Source organism: Zonotrichia albicollis, chromosome 5, assembly GCF_047830755.1.
Source record: "Zonotrichia albicollis isolate bZonAlb1 chromosome 5, bZonAlb1.hap1, whole genome shotgun sequence".
Taxonomy (NCBI): Eukaryota; Metazoa; Chordata; class Aves; order Passeriformes; family Passerellidae; genus Zonotrichia; species Zonotrichia albicollis.
This window is the reverse complement of record NC_133823.1, coordinates 19,785,071-19,810,686: the sequence shown is the minus strand read 5'-3', so window position 1 is coordinate 19,810,686 and position 25,616 is coordinate 19,785,071.

The following is a 25,616-nucleotide window of genomic DNA, read 5'->3' as shown; positions in this document are numbered from 1 at the left end:
GCTCACCTTTCATTGGAATGGTGTTGATAACCACACTCATAAGCAGATTTTACTCTGCTGAACAATGGCATCTCCCATAAGTTTGGTTGCCCCACACCTCCAGGGAGAGCTCCCAGCCAACTGAGGGAGCTGCTGCTGTTGTGGGAACCAGGGGTCTAAAGCACCATGGTTGGAAGGTGTGACCTGCAAGTACCACTCCTTGGCCATAGACAAAGACTTCCTTGCTGTTAAAAACAGGTTCATCCCTGGTGGCAAATACAGTCCTGGTGAAGGGAAGGGTATTTCCAAAGAGATCTGTCGGCATCCTCCTTCTAAACTGGGCAAACTGGGTAAAACTGGACAAAGGCGAGAATGGTGGAGTCATTACTTACCAATATTCATTTTTTCCACAGTGTTTCTTAAAGAGAGTAGCATGCTGAAAAAGTAAAAAATTTTTCATTTTGTTAGTGGATAATGACACAGCCTGTTCTATTGTACAATGCAAAATAATGACCTGTTGTTGCTCTGCACTTTACTTTCATCAGAGTTTTCCTTGTGTTTTCCAAATACTAAACTTAAAATATGGCATTGTGATACTGTACCAAGAAAAAAAACGCATCAGGCTTTAGATAGGTTGTGTTTATGCAATCCTCAGGATACCAGCAGTTCAAACATTGGAATTTAAATAATTAAAAAATGAAATAAACCACAATAATTTGGAAATCCAGGCGCTCTCTTTTAGGGATTTGTTATCTCACAAATTTCCAGTATTGGAAAAATCTCAAAATGGGATTGCTGGAATGAGAGACTTTTCAGACTCCCAAAGCTATAATACCTATCCTACCTAATACCTACCTAATCTCTGACTCTTATCATACCAGTTATTTACACTGAAAACAATATCCCACATGCTGTAAAAGCAAGGGAGAATATTTTTCATGGAATATGCTGAGGAGTTGAACTACACAATGTAGCTTAAAGCAATGGAGCTTGAGTAGCTTTTCTCCATGTTTATTGTCACTGGTACCACTCCTTAGAAGTGCTTGAGACATTTGGATGAACAGCTGAAAAGAACAACAAAAAGGCTTAACAAACTAACCATGGAAAAAGCCTAACTACCTAACCATGAGTCTTCTGAAACAGGGCACTCGCAAGATAGATGGTAAGTTCCTAAATGTTGTTCCATAACTTTTCATTTTGATATTTGATATGGGATAGACCTAAAAAAAAACCCCTTAAATAAATAAGAACTTAGGAAAAAGGATAAAATTTTTTGTTAATTTTGACTACTGATTTTGAGAGCAGATCTAAAACCTGTTTTCTGCGTGTGCTGAACAGATGCAAGCTGCAGGTCTTAGCAAAACACTGAAAGCTAACTACCAATTAAAAAGAATTATGCATTTTACCATTGCACTTTCCAGCAATAAAATGTCTTAAATTCACAGTTGTCAGTGTTAGCTTCTTTTTATTGCAACCTACTAAGGTCAGTGTTTAGCTACTAAAATATCATTCTCAACAATCATAGCACAAAATTATTTGTGAAGTCCCTTCATTTAATCAGCACACTCAAATGGGGAACAAAGGTCTGCAGCCATGAAAACAGGTTTTGAAGCATTGTTGAAATCAGAACACTGATGAAAACCATTTATAATGTATTTATAAGGTAACTAAATAACATCCAGGACAGCACTTCTCTCAGGTGAAAAGTATTCTAATCAGGCATTGGTCTGGAAGAACTCCTTTTGGGTTTGTCCTGCTTTGCTAATCTGGAATGTTCCTTTGAAGTTCTGGGCATGCCCGACTTGATTGTAAAGACTCGTTATATTAAGCACCACTAAAAACCCCAACAAAATAAAAAGCAGCGCACAAATTTCTTGGTACAATAACTTCCAAAGATGTAAATGATAGATTCTGGTTGTGAGTTGGACGAGAAGATATTTTATCATAAAATTGATGCTTTAGGATTTTAGCTTTAATATTTTCCATATATTTGTAGTCCTGCAATTCTTTAGTGTATAACTCTAACTCCATATAGAGTGTTAGCTACTTCTTTCTCATTTTAGACTGACAAAACAATTCTTCTACAGCCTGGGAATCAAGAACACTGTCTCAGGCCCCAAGAAATGTAAATAAAAGTGAGTTGAGGCGGAGCAAACTTGGGGTAAATGACTTCAGTACCTCAAGGTGTAATTGAAAGATTAACCCCCAATCTGCAAATAGACCAAACTTATAAAATTGTAAAAACCCACGACTGGTGTAGACCCTCAGTGGGCTTCATCTGCCCTCAGTGTACCTGAAGGCCTCTGTTTTTAGATTGCCCAAAAAGACAACAAAATCTGTGCTAAGACTTAAGGGGCTGCTGTAATCATCCCTTTTATTTTAATAAGAGCTGGTATAATTATATAAAATATTAGAATAATTAACTGCCATGCAGAATTAATAACTCATTGTAAAATTTAAATATCTGAGAGGTTTCTGTCTTTATTTCCTGAAATGCATCCTGACTGACAATACTCAAAAAGAAGCTGTTGGTGTGTCCTGTCATTGACAATCTTTGTTCTTGCTGTTGTGACTAGGTTTGAAAATTGAGAATGGAGCAGTTCAGGACACACATTGCAAAAGATCAGGTAAAAAAAAAAGAAGTATATACATAACAATTATATATAATATTTGCAATTGCTCATTTGCTTGCACATTTGTCTTTTGTGGCTAAAGTTATAAAACCCCAATGTCAGTGCTGATGGTGCGTGTGTAGTGGTGGCAGGAGAGAGAACAGTCTGACATTTTCATACTTGCATGGCAGATGCAACCATAAAACCTGTAAGAATCAGTGAGCTCTGGTCCATGACAAACTTGTTCCCCAAACCTGTTCCCCAAACCTGTTCCCCACTTCCCAGTTTAGAGGTGACATTTAGGGTGGACTGGTGTTCGCACCTTAACCTGGAGAGCTCTTCCTGCATAAGAAATAACACAGAGCATTCAGGAGACCTTGCAGGCTTTCAAGATGGTAAATCAAGGTTAGATTTTCTTTGTAGAACTGGTACATGGTCCCTCTGTGCCTTCTCCCTGCAAGTTTAAGTCTGCAGGGTAAATATGTGCAAGCCAAAGTTGTACATATGAAAGAGAGTATATACAAAGCATGCTGCAGGCAGAGCTTTGAACTTAAAATCTGTGAGTTCAGGGTTGAAGCCCAGGTGTGGTGGTTGTTGTCTCAGCAGATGTAGCTCTTTTTGATTAAGTTTATAAGCAAGTATAAGTTGTTACATCATTAAAAGTTGCTAAGGAGTTTCTCACTCCATGGTTGTGTGCTAAATACTATGTTCTGGATGATATCCTTTTAGTTCCTCTGTGGTAGCCTTTTCTTGTTTGGGGTTTTTTATTGAGTTTTTTTGTTTATGGTCTTCTCACATCCTCTTTGGTGTTTCAAGAACACAGCTGGGTTCCTAGAATGAATGTGCTTGAGGATTTTTCAGGTAATCCAAAAGAAGAGAAAAATTTTTGTTCTGTATTTCCTTCATCTGGCCTTAACACAGCATTATTTTTTTTCTTGCTGCTTTTTTTTCCCCAAAGTTTTAAAATGAAAAGCAAGCACAAGTTGCATCTGATATTTGTTGATACCTTGGAATAAATTGCAAGGTAAAATAATAATTTGCCTGACCAAGTGCTGCAACAGGCTGTCCAGGGAAGTGATGGAGTCACCATCACTGGGTGTATTTAAAAGATGTGTAGATGTGGTTCTTATGGATGGTTTAGTGGTGAATTTGGCAGTGCTGCATTAATCATTGAACTATATCATCTTAGAGGTCTTTTCCAACCTTAATGATGCTTTGATTTCCTGATTCTACATGATGGCAACAGTCAGGACTGAAGGTTTGTAATGGACTTCTTTCTTTATTTAGGCAAACAAACTGTCATAGTCCAAACAGGACTAAAATAGCCAAAAAGGTTATTTGAGGGAGAGGGGAGGGAGTTTAACTGAACTGCTGACCTTGTAAGAACCACACCACTTTGCCTGAGCTTTGATACTGATTTTCAAGGGCTTCTTCCTGAATCTTCAATTTCTAAAAATTGGTCAGTCCACAAAAGCAAGGATTACAGCTCCATTTTTCCCAACTTTCTGCTCTTAGTGACAAAAGAACTGGGTGGATTGTTTTAAAGGTAATCCCTGAGCACTTATCTTTGGCCTCCAGATAGCACAGGCTGCTGCTGAGCAAGCACCCAGCCACGATGTGTAAACCATATTCATTAGTAGCCCTGACAGGCTGCAGTTCAGCTCTGACCTCGTGATTAACAGGAGAATGGAAAGGGTTTGTGTGCAGGGTGAAGTTTTAATCTCCACCCAGGAGTTGCCTAAGTAAATCCTATTAGAAAAGAGAGGATCTGAGCACATGAGTTTCACATGTGATTTTGACTGTATCCCTATTAAATTCTTTGTGTGAATTACGTCAAACCCTAAGGCTGGAAAATTTAAGACAAAATACTGTGTCACACTACATTTCAGAAAAAAATTGGGCTCAGAGATTTTATTTTACTTTGAAATTGCTAAGATATAATTTTAGAAGGACCTAGGTATGTTGAGGATTAATAATTCAAATCCTTCTCTACTGTATTTAACCTTCTTTACCATTGAATTAAAAAAAAAGTAGTAAAATGCACTGTCACAAATTGTGAGGGAAATGAAATTGCTATCGTTGATGTGTATTTAGCCTCTAATAAAAAGGGGCTTTTTTCCCTTTTTTTTTTTGGAAAGGAAAAGTTAGATGACCCAGGAAATTGTTCTAGTGAAAAGTCAATATGCTATCAGAACAGTTCAGGATGCTGTTGCCTTTGTCCCAAGAGATGACTAAATTTCAAGAGTGTTTCAATTCCATAGCTAAGACCAAAAGCCCGAGTCCTCTTCTGATATTTGCCAGATATTTTTCCCATTAGTAACAGCAGCAGTTTAATACTAGGAAATCTGCTGCATAATTACCCTATGACCTTAATTTTGAACAGTTAATTATGAAATATGGGCTTTTTTTGTTTGTTTGTTTTGGGTTTTTCCCCTGTATGTAGCAAAGTGTTGTTATAATGAGTTTAATTAAGCAAAAATGCATGTTGGCCTGCAATGTTACAAGAGGTTGCTATGTGCCAATAAATCATAATTAAGTGTATTTAGTGTAATTGAAGGTGTCATTCCCAATCTTGTTGCTTGTAAAAAATGTTAATTGTTTCCTTAAATGACAAGCCCTTCCAATTATAAAGAAAATAAAGAAAATGAACCAAAAGCTCAGTTTTGCTAACCAACAGCAATGTAATGTTTACTTTTTAAAGAATAACAGTGTTTTATTTGTGAGCAGTTATTTAATATGGCAAAGTAAGTGGTAATATCTGGGGTGCCTGGAGAGATTTGAATGTGCTTTTTTTTGAAAAATGTTCGCTGATTTGTTGGTTGTTTTGGTGAAGTGTAGTTATGGTGAGGGCAGTGCCACCTGCTGAAACGTGGAGAAGAATCCCCAAAGAAACCTTTGTGGCTTAACTGGACAGGACAAAGTTTTAATACAGACTATGTGAACTTTGCTCATTATGAGTTAAGAACTAGGTCTCTTAGGGCTCAAATGTGTAATTTAGAAGTATGCAGTGAGCACAAAACTCTGGGATTATTTAAGTGAGTAAGCACCTCACTGCTGTAGCCTCCTTCATTGAACCATTATTTTAAAAAGGAGTATTTTGTTGTGGGCCATTTGTGTGACAGTCTGTGCTCACACCTCTGCGTTTAAATAAGGTTTTTGTATATAAAAAAAAGTGTGCCTGTCCTACCTGTAAATATGAGGAAGTTTTTAGGGGGAGAATGAACTTTTCTGTGGAGAACATGTAGCATGTTAGTGCAATGAAGGACAATAGCCCCTGCATACCAGATTTTCATTTTCTGTGGAACTCACTATGCCATAGTTCCTTCCTCCTCACCACCACTCCTATGCACTTTTCTGAATCCCAAATGGCTTATTGTTAAAGCCAAAAGGAGGGGCTCAGTTCTGCTTTCCTGGCAGTGTCAGCATCTCTGATGGCATTGATTTAAATTTAAACTTTGCAGGACAGTATTAACAGAGGAGAAATGCTGCATGTGCAAGTGTTCAGGGGAAAGAAAGGAAGATATGAAAGTTTGATATTTTAACTTTTGGATTCTTTTGAGTCCTATTTAGGAACAAAGTAGAGGAAAGTTTTCTATGTGGAACACTGTCATTATTGAATTAAACTTGTAAAAGTAGAATTATTTTATTTATTTCTTCATTTGTGGGTCTCAGTGCCTCCAGTCTTCACAATAGACAATTCTGGGAGACAGGGATTAAAAGCAGCTGCAGGCCTTCGCATGATCTGAAGGGCACAGTAGGAGTATAAAGAATTTCAATATAATTCATTTTCTTTTCCTTTGCTCCTTTTCTCCCCGCCTTCTCCATGCCATTCCACATGGGAATCAATGAGTCATTCAGAGCCACGGACAATGACCCCCTACCTTTCACAGCTCATATCCAAAAATCCCTTGGCAAAGCAGACCTGGCCTCTAGCTATCTCAGCACTGCTGGAAGTCAGATTCTGCACTGCTGGACGTTGGGATTCCTGTATCACAGCCTTGCACTGTACACCGAGTGCCTTCAATCATTTGTCAGAAACATTGGCTGACCGCTGTCTGAGCACTGTATACTTCCACTCTTGTTTTAATGCCTTTTCACTTTTCACAATGAGTCTGGGGAACCTCATTGGAATGAAGTTCCTTTCTGATTAAAATGTCTTGTCTTTAAACCCAGCTTTGCAGCAGAGACGGCAGCCTGAAGGGCACAGCATGGCCAGGGTACACTTCTGGTGATTGATACAAGCTCACTTCCTTGATGATCATCCCAAATAAATCTCCTCAGTATTTTCAGACATGATGTAGATGCCCTTTACATCCATATAAATCTTCAGCCAGGAGAAATTAGCCAAGTCCAGACATTGATCTTGTGGGGTAAATTGTACCTAGGCAGCAGGGGATCCATTGATAAACAATGAAGCAATGCAGATAACTTACCAGCTTTCTTTTAATCAATGCAGCTTCTCACAATGTATTATTCCAGCAATGGGTCTAAATCACTGTGCACTGTAAGAGTTGTTTTCAAAACCTTTTAATCTAATTGGAAAATCTTCCTTTCTACTTGTAATAAACACTCACTAAACTGTCTGCACCTAATTGAGCTGTAGTAATTTATGTGAGTTCCCCACTGCTTTTTCTCCCTTTAATCAGACAGACTGCTTTACATCTTTGACTAATGAAACCTAAGACTTTGCCAAGAAGATTTGATCAAATGTCACTTCTGAATAAATCTTCATTAGCACTGACGTGTCCCACAGCCTCTCCATGTCCCTTTTCATCATTAACTCAGAGCAACAACATCATAGAAAGGTGATGGCCACTATTTTATTTACATATATAATTAAGCCGTAGTCAACAATGTCACACCAAATAAGAACTTGAAAAGAAAATTTATTGTAGCTTTTTGTCAGAACATAATGATAGTAACTGCAGTGAAGCATTTTTTCCTAGAAAGGAGATCTCAGCCTTAGACATGTGCTAGAAATGCCACCAGCTGCCATGTGAGTTCCTAAAAGCCTTCCCTGTAGTAAAGCTGTTCAGATCTGTCCTTATCCTTGACAAATAAGAATTCCTGCCCACCTAGCAGAGCTTTGCAGAGATTCTCAAGTCAGCTCAGGTAGTGAGAAATGTACAACTGGTTCCCACAGGAGTATCAGGTATCCACATGTGTGGTACCTGGCACAAAACCTTTGATGGTATTGCTGGATATAACATAAGCAGCACCTGTCCACCCTAAACAAAACAGCAGAAGGTGGTACTCCTATGCCTGTGTGGGAGAGAATGAGAGAATTTTCCAGAATATGCTTTTATTCACCAGAATTAAAGTTACTGGCTAAAGAGAAGCAAAACCAGTACTCTATGAGGCAAAACCCCCCTGCTTTTTGGATTTTCCCTAATGGCATATGTGACTTTTTTATGCATAAAAAAATCAGAGGTTCCAAAGGAAATGTCAGAATACCAGCTTTAGGTATGTCAGTGTGCTCAGCATTAATTCCACATGTAGAGTTGATTCTGTATTGTCTTTCCCTGTAAAGTCAGGCAAATGAATGCTTTGGAAAGTCCTTGTGTTGCTCAAGGACTTTCAAAGGGTTAGTAAGGGATAAAAGACAAAAAAAAAAAAAGAAGTAGAAATTGTGTGTGGGAATTGGGATGAATGTTGAAGCATGAATTGGGAAATGCATGTTAAAATGGAGTTGGGTGCACGGGCTGTGATAGCAAAGACATTAATTGCTGAACTGGACAAAAAAGAGCAGCTCATAGTGGTCAGTGCTAAGGTCAAATAGGCTGAAAAAGAAGGTAATTTTGACAGTGGAGCTTGTCAAAAGTCTTGTGTCTGGCAGGTAATGCAGGCAGGACAGACTGAACAGTCACATCTGACCTGGCTTGGCATTTTCTTTGGAAATCTTCCTGAGCTATGGTTTTGCAGAGTGCATGCATTGATTTAATTGGACCTGTGAAGCTCAGCAGACATTTTATGTCTGCAACATCTACTGGTAATACATATGTGTGTGTCTATACACGTGTGTGTGTGCATGTGGGAGCATGTAGTGTGTCTGACTCTTTCACAAACATGATGTGTAAGTGTTCTAAGAAACCCTCTGATTCCTTCTTTAATCAGCATCTTTTTAATGGCATGGCATGACAACATTTGTGTCAAGGTGAGGAAACAGGAGGCAGGACTAGGATGGATAAAATAAAACTTTTATACTTACTTTTTTACACCATGTCATGCAGACTGAAGGAAAACTTGACATTTACGAGAGAGTGCATTTGGATTTTCTTTAGGCCTTAATTTCCTATTAGCAACTTTTAAAACTATTCATCCATAAATAATTTTTTGTGAAGGTCAGCAATACTTTCCAGAATGTGTTTAACAATCATTATCTGGCCTTCCATCTTAGACAAACCACTTAAAATAAATGTCAGTCATAGATGATTTTGGAGCATAACTCAAGCCTGAACAAAATTTTGTTTGTCAAAGGCAGACTTTAGCTAAAGATAGCTCTGTTCCCCTGCATTCCTGAGGTATTTATATTGGGATGCTCTCGTACTTGAAGATAAAAGGAAAATTCAGAGTGGATGATTAATATTATGTGAATTAGTTAGATTCTATATTTCTTTAGTCATGAGAAACAATATCAGTTCTGTTGCACAAAAATACTCTGTGGAAGGAATGTTTGAAAGGTGATGAAAGTACAATTGCTGAGTACAGTTGGAAAGACAGGAACAGGGGAGGATTTTAGGAATACCTGCTAGCCTGTGGTTATACTGAATACGACACATGTATCATGGATATTTCAGAAGGGCTTGGTATCTATCATACAAACTCTAAAACGGGATGATTTTAATAAGGAAATAATTTTGTTGCAGGTACAATGTCTTGGTGTTATATTTTAGCCTAATATGCAGGATCTCTCATTGACTAATGTTTCATGTTGGCAATAAAGGCTACGGGTGGGTCTTGTCATCAGTACTGAGAAGAAATAGATTTATGATCTGTCAAAGCAAAAATATTGCTTCCAGAACTGCTGAGCTCTTCTGTAGCATCTGTAGAAATTCTAAACCTTTGAAAGGCCCATGAGTGAAAAAATCCATGGTGTAGATATACACATGCTTCTTGAATGCATGTGTTTATCAGAGAGGACACACAACTTGGTGGAATAACTCATGTTGTAGCTCTGTATTACACCTATTCTGCTTTTAGAAATTATATTAAGTTGCCTTTGGATACCTGATACTCACATGCCAGTAAAAAAATGTTTATGTACTTTCTGATAAACAGACATTACAGGATTTTATGCATACATAATTTATCTTTCTGGGCTATTATATCAGCATATCCAACACATCCAATAAAAGTGTATGTGATCTCTTTGGACCAATTTCCTGCCAGGCACTGGGCTCTCTCTTTTCTTTTTTTACTGCTTTAGCCTAGTGTATGTGAAAACCTGCTCAACTTGGGTATGCACACAAACAGAAACAGTAGACAGGAGCATGTCTAACAGCTTCTGTTGTGCTACTGGAAACCTGAAACTTGTAGGTCAATGACACTGTTTTATTTCTTTTCCAATGATGGAAGAGAGAAAAAGATGAACTACAAGATGATCAAAAAGCATTTTTCCACTGCTGCTCCTTGATATACTATTCTCTGTAATATAAATGCTGTAATAAATCATACTTTCTGTTTGTTCCATGTCTTGGGGTCAGTGTTCAGCACACTCAGTGGAACCAGCAGTTTTTTTCTTGTTCCAATGAAAGCCTGTGAATATGCTCCAGCTAGCTTATCTGATTGTTTGTTCTGCTCAGCTAAGCAAACCATGCAAGTGTGCCTAAACTCAATTACCTGCTGCAAGTCTATACTGGTGTCATCCCAGTAGAGACTCTCCCACGTGTTTCCTTTTATTCCCTCTCCTGTGTCTTTTTCCCAGTCATTGTTCATTAAAGCCACTGAAGATAAAAATAGTCAAAAAAAGATACACAGCTCCTCCTAGTAAGCATCTCTGATCTAAATGCCAAAATATTTTAAATTCAAAGAATTGTGTTTCCTGACCTAAAGTAAATTTATGAATTTATTAAAACAGGCAGTATTCTTGATCTTCAAATTAGTAGATGAAAAGATTACGAATTTCAGATATGTGTCAGATGTTTTTTTCCACTGTTTTGTAACTTTTATTTAACTGGACATGACATGTTACCAAAGTAACTGTTTTCTACAGGAATAATTGTAGCAAAAAGTTGACTACCTTAAGTGAACTTAAACCTAAATAAAGTGTGGGCACATTTCTGGGAAATAAGAGCTGAATGATAGGACTGGGAAAGTTGGAAAGAAGGAGCAACAAATTTCAAAAAGCATTATGCAACTTGTAAGGACTTAAAATATATTTTTATTTGGAGTTTCTGAACCTAGGCTAAATCTTTTTGGGGGAGTGAATATGTGAAAGGATTCCTAACATGACTGTGGGACTGAGGGCTTAAAGAGCTTCAACTGAGCTGTCATCAGAGACCCCTCTTGAACACCAGAGCTTAGAAGGAAGTATTCTGAAAAGTATGAAAGAACATTTCTCTTTGATAAGGCATATCATCAACCCAACCATGTACAGGTAGCTGAACAAAAATTGCAAGAATGTTTTTGCCGTGTTTTACACACATGAATTTTTCCTCTGGTTACATCATGCTCTCAGCTCAACATTTTGTACTTTGCTTTTCATGATGGTCTGAAAATAAAGGAAACTCCGTTTCAAAGAATTTAAGATTATGAGATCCCTGTTTCCCCAGGCAAAACAGTCTCATTTGGTTAAGAGACTTCCTTGCCAGTGAATGTCTAAAACAAATTTTGCTGAATTAGGCACCACTGTTATTTAAAAGCTTCCCTGAATTGCAAAAAAACTAGTAAAATCTGTAGATGAGATGGTGCCTGCCTGGAGTCACTGATGTGTCTGTCTAATTAGAAAGAAATACTAATCCCATTTCATGAAGTTGTTGTATCTCAAGAAAAAATACAGGTACATGTGCATAGCCTGCATCTAAACAATTTGTGGTTTAACCCCAGCTGGCAACTGAGTACCAGACACTTGCTCACTATCACTCAGCCTCCCTCCTGCCTCCCTCCCCTTCTCTGGGGAGGAGAATTAGAGAAAGGTAAAAGCCATGAATTGAGGTAAGAACAGTTTAAAATAAAGCAATAATAATGTAAAATAAAATAATTGAAATAAAACAATAATAATGTAAAAGAGAGATGAATAAAGCACAAGAAAAATAAGTGATGCACAGTGCAATTACTCACCACACTCTGAATGATACCCAGCCTGTCCCTGAGCAGTGATCAGCAGCCCCCAGCCAGCTTGCACAGCTGACACTGAGCATGGTTTCCTGTGATATGGAATATGCCTTTGGACAGTTTGGATCTGCTGTCCTGGCCGTGCTCTCTCCCAGCTCCCTGTGCACTTCCTCACTGCCAGAGCAAGAGAAACTGAAAAATCCTTGATTTAGAGTAAACACTACTAAAGCAACAGCTAAAATATTTCTGTTATCATCATTATGCTCGTGCTAAACCTAAACCACAACACTGTACCAGGTACTAGGAATAAAATTAACTCTATCCCAGTTGAAACCAGAACACAACTGCATGAAGTTATTTTGCCTCTTAAGTTTTTTTCTGAAAAGCTTCACAATTTCTAGAATTGCAGGATTACCTCTTTTACATGGGAATAGAATGAAAAATTAACTCAGTAATGTTGTCATGTCTCAAATTTGAAGCCAAATTCACATCCTTAATATCTATCAAAAATGCTTCTCTTTCCAAAATAAATTTTCAGTAGAACTTTAGACACAATGTAATATTTGTATTAAGCAGTGTTATGCTGGTCTGTTTTGCAAAATCAGAGATAAAATTCAAAATTTTCATACTCATAAGGTCTTATGGGGAATGTTTGTTTTGTTATAAGGCAGAGAGAGAAATTAACTGGTAATCTTGGGTTTAAGTCTGAGCTGATTTGAAGAGGTTAGTCATACCAGTTGGAGAAATGGTTTGGTACAATATCCAGACAGATATTTGTTGTGAACATCTAAATAGGGATAGCAAATTATCTGTGTTGTACACAGTGCTTTGAGATCCATTTGAGGTAAGAAAAAATCATCATAATCAGTAGTACATTCAACATAAGCTTTTTATATAGTACAATTTTTATGGTTGTATGATCTCTGAAAAAGTTAGGAAGTTGCTCTTAGTTCAGGTATCAAAGCCTAACCACATTTTATAAGCTTTTCCTAAATAAGCTCAATCTTTTAATAATATCAAATGTTCTCAGATAATAGGCTTTTCCAGAACATTTTTGGCAACTGTATTTCGCAGTTGAAAAGATCATTAACAGTTTTCCTTTTCCACTGTTTTGGTGTTCCTTATTTTATTACCTAATCCAAAGTCTACTGAAATTTATGAGTTTCTGCTCATCAGAATAATGAGTTTATGTGCTGAGGTTCTCATGAATGATGAAATGTCTTTTTTTAAAGACTTTTTAAAATTTCGAATTAAAAAATTTAACTGCTAAAACCACTAGTGTTTTAGAAGGAGCTTTGTATTATTTTAGGGTGCTGTACTCTATGCTTCTGTCTTATCCCTAGCTGTTAAACTTCTTCAAGGAAGACATTTGTCATAGCGAATTTTCTATTTCTCATTAGAATAGGAAGAAGATGTCCCTTTTCACTTTGCTTTCCTCAGTAAAGTGTATGTTATGCCCAAAACAATGCCATTAAGCTCAGAGCAGAAAATATGAGTAGCCATTTCACACATTTCACACTAATATAATTACAGAGGGTAATAGGACATCTCCCTGCAAAATCTAACTTCTTCAAATCAATCTTCATTTTTTTCTCTTAGATTAATTAACTGGAAAAATATTTACTTACCATTTTACAATTAAACTTAGAAATGCTATTTGACATCTAAAACGAATTTTTGTTTCTATTTTGAAGCTGATTGATTTGCTTGTAATGCAGTTTTCTCCCTACTGCATTATGCTCATACATTTCTGCTGCTGGAAACCCACCTGTAAATAGTAAGCATTAGCAATATCTTTCAGCAGGAAAAAGAAACTCAGTTTCCAAATGTCTGTGGGATAAGAACACTTCAGAACACATCAGCCCATAGCTGAGATGTATTTTGTAAGGAAACTTCATCTGCATAGGTAAATATGAAATCAAAATTTAAATGGAAGGGAAGATTGAACAGAAGATAGAGTGATGCTATGATTGACAGATATAAAAGCATTTTTATTGGGAAAATTATTGGTGTTCTGTTTACCAGAAAAAATTCATAATAAGCTGAAAATTACCAGGTGAGCCAGTGTGATTGAGAGGTAGCACCACTCACTTGCAGTGAGTGGCACTGTGTATGAAAAGGGTGAGATACTGACTGCATAAACAAGGCATTCTCTGTCCTTGGTTTTTAGGTGAAGGCTCAAGGTGCACTATGTCTCAAATACCTTTATATGTCTAAATAGCAAACATCCTCCCTCTAGTTAATTGCCTTTGTGGTCAATGGGCAGAAACAGGCACTTCCAGCCAGGGAGTCACTGGACAGATTATCCTTGAATGAGACAAATCATGCCTCAGATGTGCCTCTCTAAGTGTCAAAATTTGGCTGAGATGAATCTTGCCCAAATGCCTTCTGTGAAGTATAATTAATTTATGCTCAAGTGGCTACAGGTCACAGCTGGGCTGGTGGACAAGTTCTCCAGCCTGAGGCTCTAAGGCTACTACTGAATGAAGACCACTGGGCCCTCATGATCTTGACCTCTATGAGGTGCCAGAGTTTGAGATCCTGTGACCTAAACTTCTCCCTTTGCTTTTGTATGAAGTGTGGAAGAAAATCAGTGTCTTTTGTATCTATGAGTCGAGATTTGCTATACTTGTGGATATTGATATCCTCTGTATATATAGGTATACTTTAAAAGAAAAAAACTTAGTACCAAAGTGAATCATATGTATCATAAAATTATATATGAGAACATAAATATAAAAATGAAAAATTTTACTAGGTAAGTGGAAGGCTTCAATTTTTATGCTCCCGCATTATATATTACTACATGTCTGTCCAATTTTTCATTCCTGAAACTTGGTTAAAGTGTTATATTTAAACATTTATGGACTAGTTTTCATACAAATATATAATTATCTGTGACTTAAAGGCAGACAATGTCAAAACTTATTCACTTTCATTTATGCCCTGGAAGTAAAAGGTCATGATATAGGTCATATTTGCTTGAGTTTATGGTATCACCAACACATGAATTTGATAAAAAGTGGTTCAATAATATTTTGTGAAAATCACAGAATACCCTGAAGCCAAATGTCAATGATCTGCTCCTGTCTGGCAATTGCAAGAATTTGCAATCTCTTATAATTTTTCCCCCAAGTCCCTGTGTGTCACTTTTGTTTCAGTTCCTGGGGATACTCAGGTGTCATAAAGGGATAGATCTGTATTAGTATTTACAAACTTCCCAAAGTATAGCAGTGGCTGGGAATTCTTTTCCCCTACATAACAGGTAACTGAGTTGTAAAACATGGAGTGAAGGTGACATTTTTGTTCCATATGAATTCCCACAGCAAGTAAGCATAATGGATTCTGATCCACAGCTCCGATTAATAAAATGACAGCATGGGAAATGTACTGGCTGATCCTCCCATGTGTTGGGCTTCTGTCTTCTGACTTGTTTTCTTTTTCCTCAGGGTTTTAAATTTTTTCACAATGGTAGCTTTCTCTTTAGTTACTCTTAGGCCACCAACGCTTGCCTTGACATCTTACCTGCGTTTTAATGCAATACCAACAGGTCTACAACTTTGTACAGTAAATGTGGGTTAGGTAGTAGATCTTAACAGAACTGGGCCCTGGATACTGAGTAGCTAAACAGCACAAGATTGAGCAAATCCCACATTACAGCCAATGCTGAAGAAGATCCCCATAATGCAGAAAATTCCTGGGCAATCATATAAGGAAATCTTCTATGGGGGCTCAGATTATTTGTGATTTGGTTGAGTGGTCTCTGGACAAACTGCCAAAGAGGAAACCATACATTGGACACGGACATGATTGTGTCATCTTTTGAAATGTTGAACAATTTTCAACTGATCAGTTTTTAACTCTAACTGAATTCATGTCATAAAGTACATCGAGATATTTATCATTCCCTTGCTGCTTTTTTCCCCCAAATTCAGCCTCAAGATATCTTCAACTGCTGAGTCTCAGCTCTAGCATTAGGGGCTGAAATGCTGAACTGTATCTCAGATAAAAATAGCAATCCTCTATCATTTACCAGCCTGGGACGTCTACTGGCCATACTCGCACAGATTGCTCTTCATGCCTGTGCTTTGAGTGTGTCTCCTGCAGGAATGGCAGCAGGGCACCCTTGGCATGGCTTCTCTTGGCTACTCTGAACAAATGCTCTTACTGAACAGTGTGTGAACTGAATCAGAAACACACTGTCCTACATAAGGACTGCCATGGATGGCCACCATTTCACTGATCCTCTGCTCTAATCATCCCGCTGCATCCTTTCTTTTTACTCTACCACGGTTTCTTGTTCCTTAGCACCAGAGGAGGGGCCAGCCACCCCCAGCCAACCCCAATCATAGGTTTGCTTCCTTGCCAGGAATCTGTAGGCACATGAGCATGGCAGTCTTCTGACCTCTTAAGATGCAGTGTCTCACATACAGTCATCATCTTGTTTATCATTCTCTTCCTTATCTTTATCAAAGCCATTACCACCACCTCCCTGAAATTCGCCCTCTCTTGGCATTTCCCTTCTCTTTGTTCATGACTCCCTGCCACCAGTCATTTGTGCTGTCACAGCAAGAGCCTAAACCTTGACATCTTTGTTATTACAGATGATAACTAGCAACAGCACCAGCTGCAGAAAGCTATAGCTCCTTCACTGCTTTTGGAGGCATACTCACTGCTCTGGAAACAACAGGAAACAAGTTTTCCACTTAGGAAAAAATGTGCAGCTGCATTCTTACTTGTGGGGCCATTGCCAGGCTCCAGCCTGTGCTGCCTCTAAGTGCACTTATCTCAAAAGTGTCTCAGGAGGTTGGTACACACATCCAAGCACAAAGAGATGAGAGGCAGACAATCCTTGCAGTGTGAGTACACAGATACCATTCCAGTGGTAGTTTGAGGAGGGTTCTGAAGTTTCATCCAAGCTGCTGCTGACCACAGAAGGCTGGTTCACAAACATTTCTGCCAAGGAGCTGCCTAGAAATACCATGTCAGCCCAACATCACATGTTATGGATGGCGAGATGCAGCGCACTGCAGCATGTGATTTAAACATCGTGTCCCGTGTGAGTATGTAAACTTGCTTCATTTACAACCAAAGGGTAACCTGGCATTGCTCATGTCCTGTATTAATCACAGAAAAACAGAAACATATAATCATCAAGGTTGGACAAGACCTCCAAGGTAATCAAGTCCAACCTTTGAGTGAGCACCTCCATGCCAACTAAAGCATGGCACTAAGTGCCACGTCCAACTCTTCCTTAAACACTTCCAGAGATGGTAACTCCACTACCTCCCTGGGTTAACTAATCAGTGCTTAACTACCCTTTCAATGAAAAAAATTCTTCCTGATGTCCAACCTGAACTTCCTCCTGGTGCAGCTTTAGATTATGTCTGTTTGTTGTGTTGTTAATTACCTGGGAAAAGAGGCTGACCCCAATCTTGCTACAATGCACCTTCCTTTTCTTTTGTTTGCTATCAAATCTGTGTGATACTTTTGATTATCTAACAGGAACTTAATGAACTTTATAAAATTAATGGGTGGAATCCTGAGCTACCATAAATTTGGATCATTTAGCTGAATTGAAAAATCTACTTTGCTTATCTGCATCTGATCTAAACCATTTTAGGACCCTGTATTTTCTTTAGAAGAAAACACATAGGGCTGACCAGATTTATGAATGACCTCTTCATGTAAGGATACTTTAAAGACACATTATAAGAAAGCAAGGCACCGTTCTTATTCTTTGTAATTGTTGTCTTTTTAAGTGTGGAATCTCAGGAATGGTGAAATTTTGCTATGACAGATGTGTACATCAAAAGCATGATTGCCTTATGCACACTGCCACGGAGGGACTCCTCCTGTTACAGCAGATTATGGTGGTGTGAGTGTAATGAGAGGATGACTGATGTAGAAGAGGAATGGACATATCTTGGCCAGTAAGCTGTGGGTTTTTTAAAAATTTTTCAGCTGGGTTGAGTTTTTGGTGAGTAATGGCTTCAGCACCTTGGCTGTCTTCCTAAAACCATTCAGCAGGCGTCCCTGGGAAATGCCTCTTTAATCCAAGTCTTTTCTTTTCATCTACAAACTGCCTCAGGATAAGTCTCAGTTGGTTGTGTTTTGGGGGCCCCGGTAAAAGTGTTCAGTGTGGGGAGGCATTGTGCAAGACAGATGGCTCTTATTACAGATCTTTGCATTACAAATCGAGGGTAACCAATCACCTGACAGGGGGTCTTGCTCTTGCTTTCTCCTTCCACGCAGGTGTCCTTCGTATGAAGGTGGGATTTCAGGCTCTTTCCACAGCCAAAAGCACAGAAAAGTTACAGGAAATGAGCTGCCCATTTGAAGAGTCTGTGATATTGTCTGACTCAGTTTGGTTATGAGAACAGGATAGTAGCTTATCCTGAAGGAGTTTGAAGGAAAATGAAGCAAAGAAATCCTCTAAGAGAACAAAACCTCCACATCTCTCCTTCCATGCTGAGTTTGATCAATTATTGACGGTAATTTAACCATGAGAAGGGATGTTATCTGTACTTTCTAACAAAGAGAAGGGCTTTATCACAATATACTGTATTTTTGTGCAGTTGCATTTTATTCGAATTCCACAAGAGGGGTTTTATGTGAAGATATGTGGAATGCTGTTTAACACACAACATTCCTATGGATGGCAGTACCTAGCAAACAATTATTCGTCTTTTCTAGAGTCTGGTTTTTTCCATTTTATTGCATCTCCTTTTTTTTTTTTTTTTTTTTTTTTTACTACTGGATATTTGATTAAACTTAAAGAGACAAGATTCAGGTTTGGAGCCAATGTGTCATGGCTCAGCTCATGACTGTGGGACTGCAGCATGAAATGTTGCTGATATCCTCACAATCAATACACCCCTTGGATAAAACAGCTTTCCAGATTTTAATCTAGTTGGGCACAGTTTCAGTGTCTCTCTGTCTCTTCTTGCTGGTACTGATCACAGCACATTTAGCCCCAGCAGATGGGAAATATGCTCACCACTTGTGGTTGATGCATGGTTATAAAACATTATGGAGAAAAGCTAGGAGGCATAATGATAAAAGACAAAATTGGCTTTTGGTCATGTTTTCCTTTTTCTGCATGAACAAAGCATGTGGATTGACTTTTGAAGCAACATGTGGCTGTTGCCAGGTATGTCTTACAGCTCAGGTGATACACTGGGAGCTGCCATAATGCCTATATACACTATGTTATATATTCAGTCTTTTTTTGTTGGTTGTGAACATTTCTGAATCTCGTTTGTACGCAAGTTCAAACCAGGACACCAGCTCTAGCCCTTACACCTTTAAAATATCTCAAAGCTGGATTGAAATGTTACATATTGGGCCTGTCTGTATCTGGTAATTGTGCCTGCATCAAAGGGGAATCAAGTTCTCTCCTTTACACTATTAATTTTAAACCCTAGGCAATATGTGCAACAGTGTAAGCTTTAGAGAGTCATTCTCCTGTTTTGCCAGTCCCCTAATTACTTCAACCTGCAGTAAAATGTCAGTCTACCTAATTATGTGGTTACTCCTCTCCTGGGTCCAATGTAGCCTGCAGGTGTGCACAGTAACATGGATAACAGGACTGACTGACCTAGTACCTTCCAGTTATTACACTGGCCTTTTGCAAAGTTGGCCAAACCTCTCGTGTCTTCAAGACACTGCTATTAATTTGAACTTCATCAGACAAGGCTAGATCTGAAACTTTAGCAGAGTACAGGGAATTGTGAGACTAAGGCTAGAGAATCTTATCTAGACCTAGAATGTGTCCAATTAACTAGGTAAATCTTAAGCTTTTGGGCTTTTTCAAAATACCTTGACAATCTGACTCCCAATTATCTGTTTTAATTAATTCAGTGGATCCAACATACAAAAGAGGGTATATTGCTTTGTTACTTCTGTAAGGAGTCTTTTAGTATAAGTGGCTATTATTCTCTTGTTCTTTTAGGGTTTTCTTTAAGAAAAAAACTAGCAACAAATAGTGCTGCTAAAACAACAACTCTACCCAGTCCCTATTTATTGCCTCTCAGTGATAGAGAAGCTGTATTTAAACCAGCTAAAACTGCTAAAAATGCATCAGCCTAAGCCTATCCAGATTAGGTTTGAGATGCAGCCCTCCCTACTTAATCAAATGAATAGAGAAGTGATGTTTCCAAATCTCTCTCCAGTTTTATATTTGGCCAGTGAATTCCTTGCTTCCTATTCTGTATGGGAAGAGGTGCTGTGTAGGTCCAATACTTGATACATACCTCCTGTACTAACAAAAATCAGTTTGCATGAACACAGCTTAAGCCTGTTGAATTGTTTGAGGATTCAAAATTTAAACTTGAAAGGATGGGAAAAATATCCATGCACTTCCTAATTTTGACCAGAAGAGGAAGTACCATCATGTGAAATACCATTCCTACAACAGTTTTCAGCTGACTGAGAGTACAATACAATTGTCGTACAACTCTACATTCCCAAAATTTAGTGAAGCTTTGTGTAGAAAGCTTTTCTAGGCTCCAAAGCAGGGATAATTTATTATGTAAATTATTACATAGACACAAACTAAAAAAGACCACAAACTAATTGTTGAAGGAGATGATGAAATCTAATAATTTTGTGTCCTTTGTAAAATCTTTTGTTGTGGGAGCCTGAACAGTTCAAGGAAGTATGCTTAACATTTAATATTTCAATTTAAACAATCAGGGAATCAGGTGTCCAGTACTCAGAGAATGTCTGTGTGATTTTTTGTTCCCTATAGAGACTTCTGAAATTCTCAGTCCCAATCAGATAATTGATCTCTAACACATTATTCTTCTAGGCTGCATCCAAAATATTTTGTTTGTCTAAAAAAATGCTACAATCCATAGATTTTTAAACATACCATCATAAAACATAAAAAGATTTTTTTAAATGGAAAAAATTATAATCTAAAGCATTTTTTTATCTAGTCAGCATTTGATCAAAAAGAGATTTTAGGGGTCTTTTTCACATATATTATTGTAGTCTTCCATCCAATTTTCTGATCAGCCCTACTTATTTTGGAAAGGAAAATAATGTGGGAAAATAAAATCAGAGGCTTTCTGGATGTTAGTATGACTTGTCTTGTACTGATAGTGCACCATGCAGCAGCATAATACTAGAAACTGTATAATAGGGTAATGTTTTGGGCAGCTCTGGGCAGAGATGTTTTATAAGAGGTGAATCCCATATGACAAGAGTAACCATTTCACTTTAAGCATTTTTGGTGCATTTGAAATGAATAGCTACTTACTTAGGGAAAGGAACAATACATTATTTATTCTCTAACATAATACCAGTGCCTGTGCAATAAAAACCTCCAACCAAACTGACAAGGGGAGCTGGAACTGTGGGCTGGGCATAGGCTAAGAGCATCATATTCATTACAAATTTAGATGGTAAGATAACACCTTCCCAATGAGAAAAGCTGCTGGAAAACCCTGGCCTTTATTAATGGGCCTCATGAGTCAATCTGCAGCAATGATGTATCATCCTCATTTAAGGAAATTATGTGCTGTAAAAATGCATAATTTTAAAGAGCAAGAGAGTGGATTGAAACAAGTATACACCATAAGGGATCTCAAATCTCTCGTGATGTATGCTGATTTTCGGGTGGTCCCCATTTGCACGGCTGTTTAAGCAAGCACTCTAAATGGAAATGCACTTGACATTTTTGTGACTAGCTGTAATCAAACAGCATTAGAATTCAGCTGATCTCACAGAAGACAATTAAACAAATTTCTTGTTTGTTCCCGGTACTTTCTAATGGGAAAATGGAGGGAAAAGACAAGCTGATGAAAATGATCCCAGATGGAAAATGGTGTCTTAAAAGGAGCTTGGAGAGGAATGACAACTTCCTGCCCCTTTTCCTAAAGGAAGAATCCCATCACTCTATTATGCCCATAACCATGGGAGCCAGCATTCCCTTACGATTGCCAGGCACTCTGACAGAATTAACATTCGTTGAAAAGCCTCAGGATTTAGCCTTACACTGACACTGTTGGGTGCTAGAGGAGGGAAGAGTAGCCCCTCTGCTTTTCAGAGCAGTTTTGTGCACACTTTTCACACAGTGAGAATAAACTCTGCTACCTGGTAACACAGCTGCTTGCTCTCTCATACCAGAATATTTGAAGCAGTGTGTCTTTCAGCATCTGTGACACTTGTTACTGCAGCATATGAATAGATTTTATAATGAGTTCAGCATCTACAACTGATCTTCATAACCCCTCTGGACTTTCTAAAGGTTTAAAATCCTGGCCTTGGGCTACAGCAGTGTTTGGGTGTCTTGGACAGTACTTTGGGAGATCAGTTTACTTTTCTGGGCATTCATTTACTGCAGTGAGTGTTTTTTTCCTGTGGTTAATACCACTGGGATACCAGAGGATGAATGTCATCCTTTTGACACTGGGAAAGCTGTTTGACAGAAGGAGGTTTTTCAGGGTTTTCTGAAGGCAGAGTTGATGTGCAGCAAGTGTCCTCTGGGGCTGTGGCTGTAGCATTCCTGCAGCTGGCAACACTTGGCTCCCCGCTCCGCTGCCACTGCAGCATGGCTGTGTGCCTTGTCCCAGAGGGTGGCAGCTCTGCTGGCAGCTCAAAATTCAGCCCACAGCTTATAGAGACAGGCCTGGTCACTGCCATGATGGATAGGATCAAGACTTATTTCCAAGTGAGTTGATGCTGGGAGCTGCATTTGTGTGTGTGTTTGGGGAGTTGGAGCAGAACTTTGACATGTGCACAAACATCTAACTCCAGAGAGGCTGCCCACAGACAATGGAAAATGTTAGTGGTGGTGGGGCAGCAGTGCTGCCCACGTGGGCCCCTGGCAGCATCTCCTTTGCTCTGTTTCAGCTAGAAATGCCTGAAAAATCACTTTTCTGTGGCTGAACACCTAAGCTGGTTAATCACAAAGACCATTCAAGAGTGAGAAATGAGTCTTTCACCTGCTGTCTCCAGAGGAGGGCTCTTACAGACTTCTGGGAGATCTTTGAGGTAAGTAAATAAATCCTGCTCCTGCCAAACACTCACACAGAAAGACACGGGCTCTGTGACCAGGTAGATGGGTAGCACAGCTGATTTCAGTGCTTGCAGTGAGGGGAAAAGTGTTTTGGGAGTATAGCACTGCTTTGAGTTACAGCCAGGAAACTGCTTCTTACAAAAATGGCAAAGCAACTTGTCAGCTGGTCAGAGATCTGCCAAGATTGGGGTTTGAGAAGTTTAATTCTTGTAAGTGCTAGACAAAACCAGTTTCCTCTCACAAATCAGATACCTTGAGAAATAGGGTCTCTGCCCCTCAGGCACAGGGTCATCTTGCTGTCTTGGCTGGGGGACTGTGCCCAGGGAGCTGAAGAATTGTAGGGTTGGAACTGGAAGCTGAAGGCGAGGAGCAGCATGTTCTAAAGAACATTTGCATAACTATCCTAAATTGTTTTAAAAAATGCTATTTCTGCCTACTACCCTATTACCAGCACTGGTTACTTCATCAAATCCTACTGTTCAGTTGCCACCTTCAGTTTCTGGCTGATTTGGTTGGGACTAGTTTGGTTTCTAACAGTTTTCTCCAGTTCACAGAAAAATACAGTGTACTTTTATTTCCTTTCCCCACCTCAGCATTGCATTTTCTTGTTGCTGTTCTTCAAAGATAAATGAATATCTTATGGTAAATTATGAAAAGTCTATTATTCACCTCAGCTCCCAGAACAGCTCCCGGAATGCCACTCTGTTCTCTCAGGATGGATATTATATAGCAGTAATCGTTTGTATTTATATAGCACTTGTCATCCCAGAAGCTCTAAGCACTTAGCAAGCTTTCACTAATTTTCTATGTATTCATTGCAGCTCTAGAATTTATTTGGGAAGAACCTAGTCAAAAGTTCCACTGAAATTAACTCAGTGTCACATGATCACAAGAGTCAGATCAGGTTACAGTTTTGGGGGCCCTGATATCCAAATGTGTATGCGTCCCATGTGAGGACAGTACTGAATATCTCATCACAGCTAATGTAGCTTTTGGGGAAACTGAATTCTAAATGTTCATGGAGCAAATCTCAACTTACACAGTGTCTTTAGAGGTATCAGGACCAGAATTTTTCATCTTTACTCTTCAGACAGGTTGCTCCAGCTGCTTAATTCCATTGTGTTTTATTTGGGTAAGGCATTTAGAAAAGTATGCATTTACTTAATCTGATCTCTGTATGTTGTCCATGTTTGAAGGATCAGATCCTAGTGTCCTTCTCTACTATTCTTCTAACGGGACTGCACAGGTCTTAAATTTGTTTGAACTGAATGAATGTCTGTGATGGCAGACACTGGTTCTTTATGGCTATTATTAAAAAAACTTACCTTCCCAAAAAATTAGAAGTTCATCAGGCAATTACATGGCTGGGCAAGTTTGTTTTATATCCTCAGCAGAAAACAATCCTTCCTTCGAAGCTGTTTGGGTCCAGACTGCGAGGGCACTGTACTGATTAAAACAGATCTGATGGAGAAGCTTGCAGTGTATGCAATACAGATTTTGACTTGTCTGACTTCATTTTGTAAAGGAACCAAATGCTAAATGAAGTTGGCATGAAAGAAAATGAGTCTGTGTCTTATATCAAAAGTTTTAGCATAGGCAGAGATCATTTCCATATTTTGAGATCCTCAATAATCATCTTTTTATTGAGTATGATTGGTTTGAAGTTGCTGTATATCTGAAAGAATGCATTTAAGATAATATTTGAAAAAATTACATGTTATGTCAATTTTGACTGATCCATATTTCTCTGGTCAATTTATTACCACCCTGAGAGGAGGTGAGAAAGTTTCTTTATTTTATTTTCCATGTTTTTATACTTGCTGTGTTTAATCATTATCTGTCCTTATCTGCTCTGCATGTCTCTCTTTTTCATTACAAAACTATTGTTTCTATAGTTTTTTTTTAATGAAAAGCTGCCTTCCTGTTGAAGAAGTGCCACTTGATATACCATCCAACATAGAACAACTTCCTCAGTAACAGACCCCTTTTTGGTTGCGATAGAGATGGGTAACTAGGCTGTACACTGTAATCTGCAAAGTCTCTTTTCTGCATTTCAGTACCTGCTCTTTGCAATCTCTGTGAAGAAACCAGTAGTGAACATGTCTTCTTCATTGATGAAGAAGTTGATAGTTGAAGTTAGTTGAATCTGTGACCTGTCCTGGTTTACTCTTTTCTTTTTTTCTGTGGTTTTATGCAGAAGAATAAATTAAGTCCTACCAATAAACCTGTTGCTCTAAGATACGTGGTTGCCCCTCAGAGTGGTGCAGTTACTACAGCACCATGTACTTCCTTTGCTTTTGAGGCTCGCTGTATGCACTAGTATTAGAAAACCTGAGTTGCTTTGGCAAACAGTCACAGAGGCTAGAGATTTTGAGAGATAAGTGTTACCATGCCTTGCAGAAGCTGTGTTTGTATTGCTTATAGTGCCATGGAAGATTTGAGTTCCCTTGATGAGAGAGGGCTAAGCTGCCTTTGACAGGAGGCAGTGGGGTGGTAACATCCATTTGGGAAGTTACCACAAAGAAACTGAGGCAAAGCAAATTCTTTCCATGTAGTGCTATTTTGCATATCAAAGCTTTCTAAACTACTGGAAAAAGGCAAAGAACACTCATAGGCAATTATGACAGCTGTTAGAGCAGCCTCCCCTATGAAACATCTTCATAACTGAAAATAGATTAAAATTTTTGTTCCAAAATTCATTGGTAATTCTTCTCCAAAGTGACTGA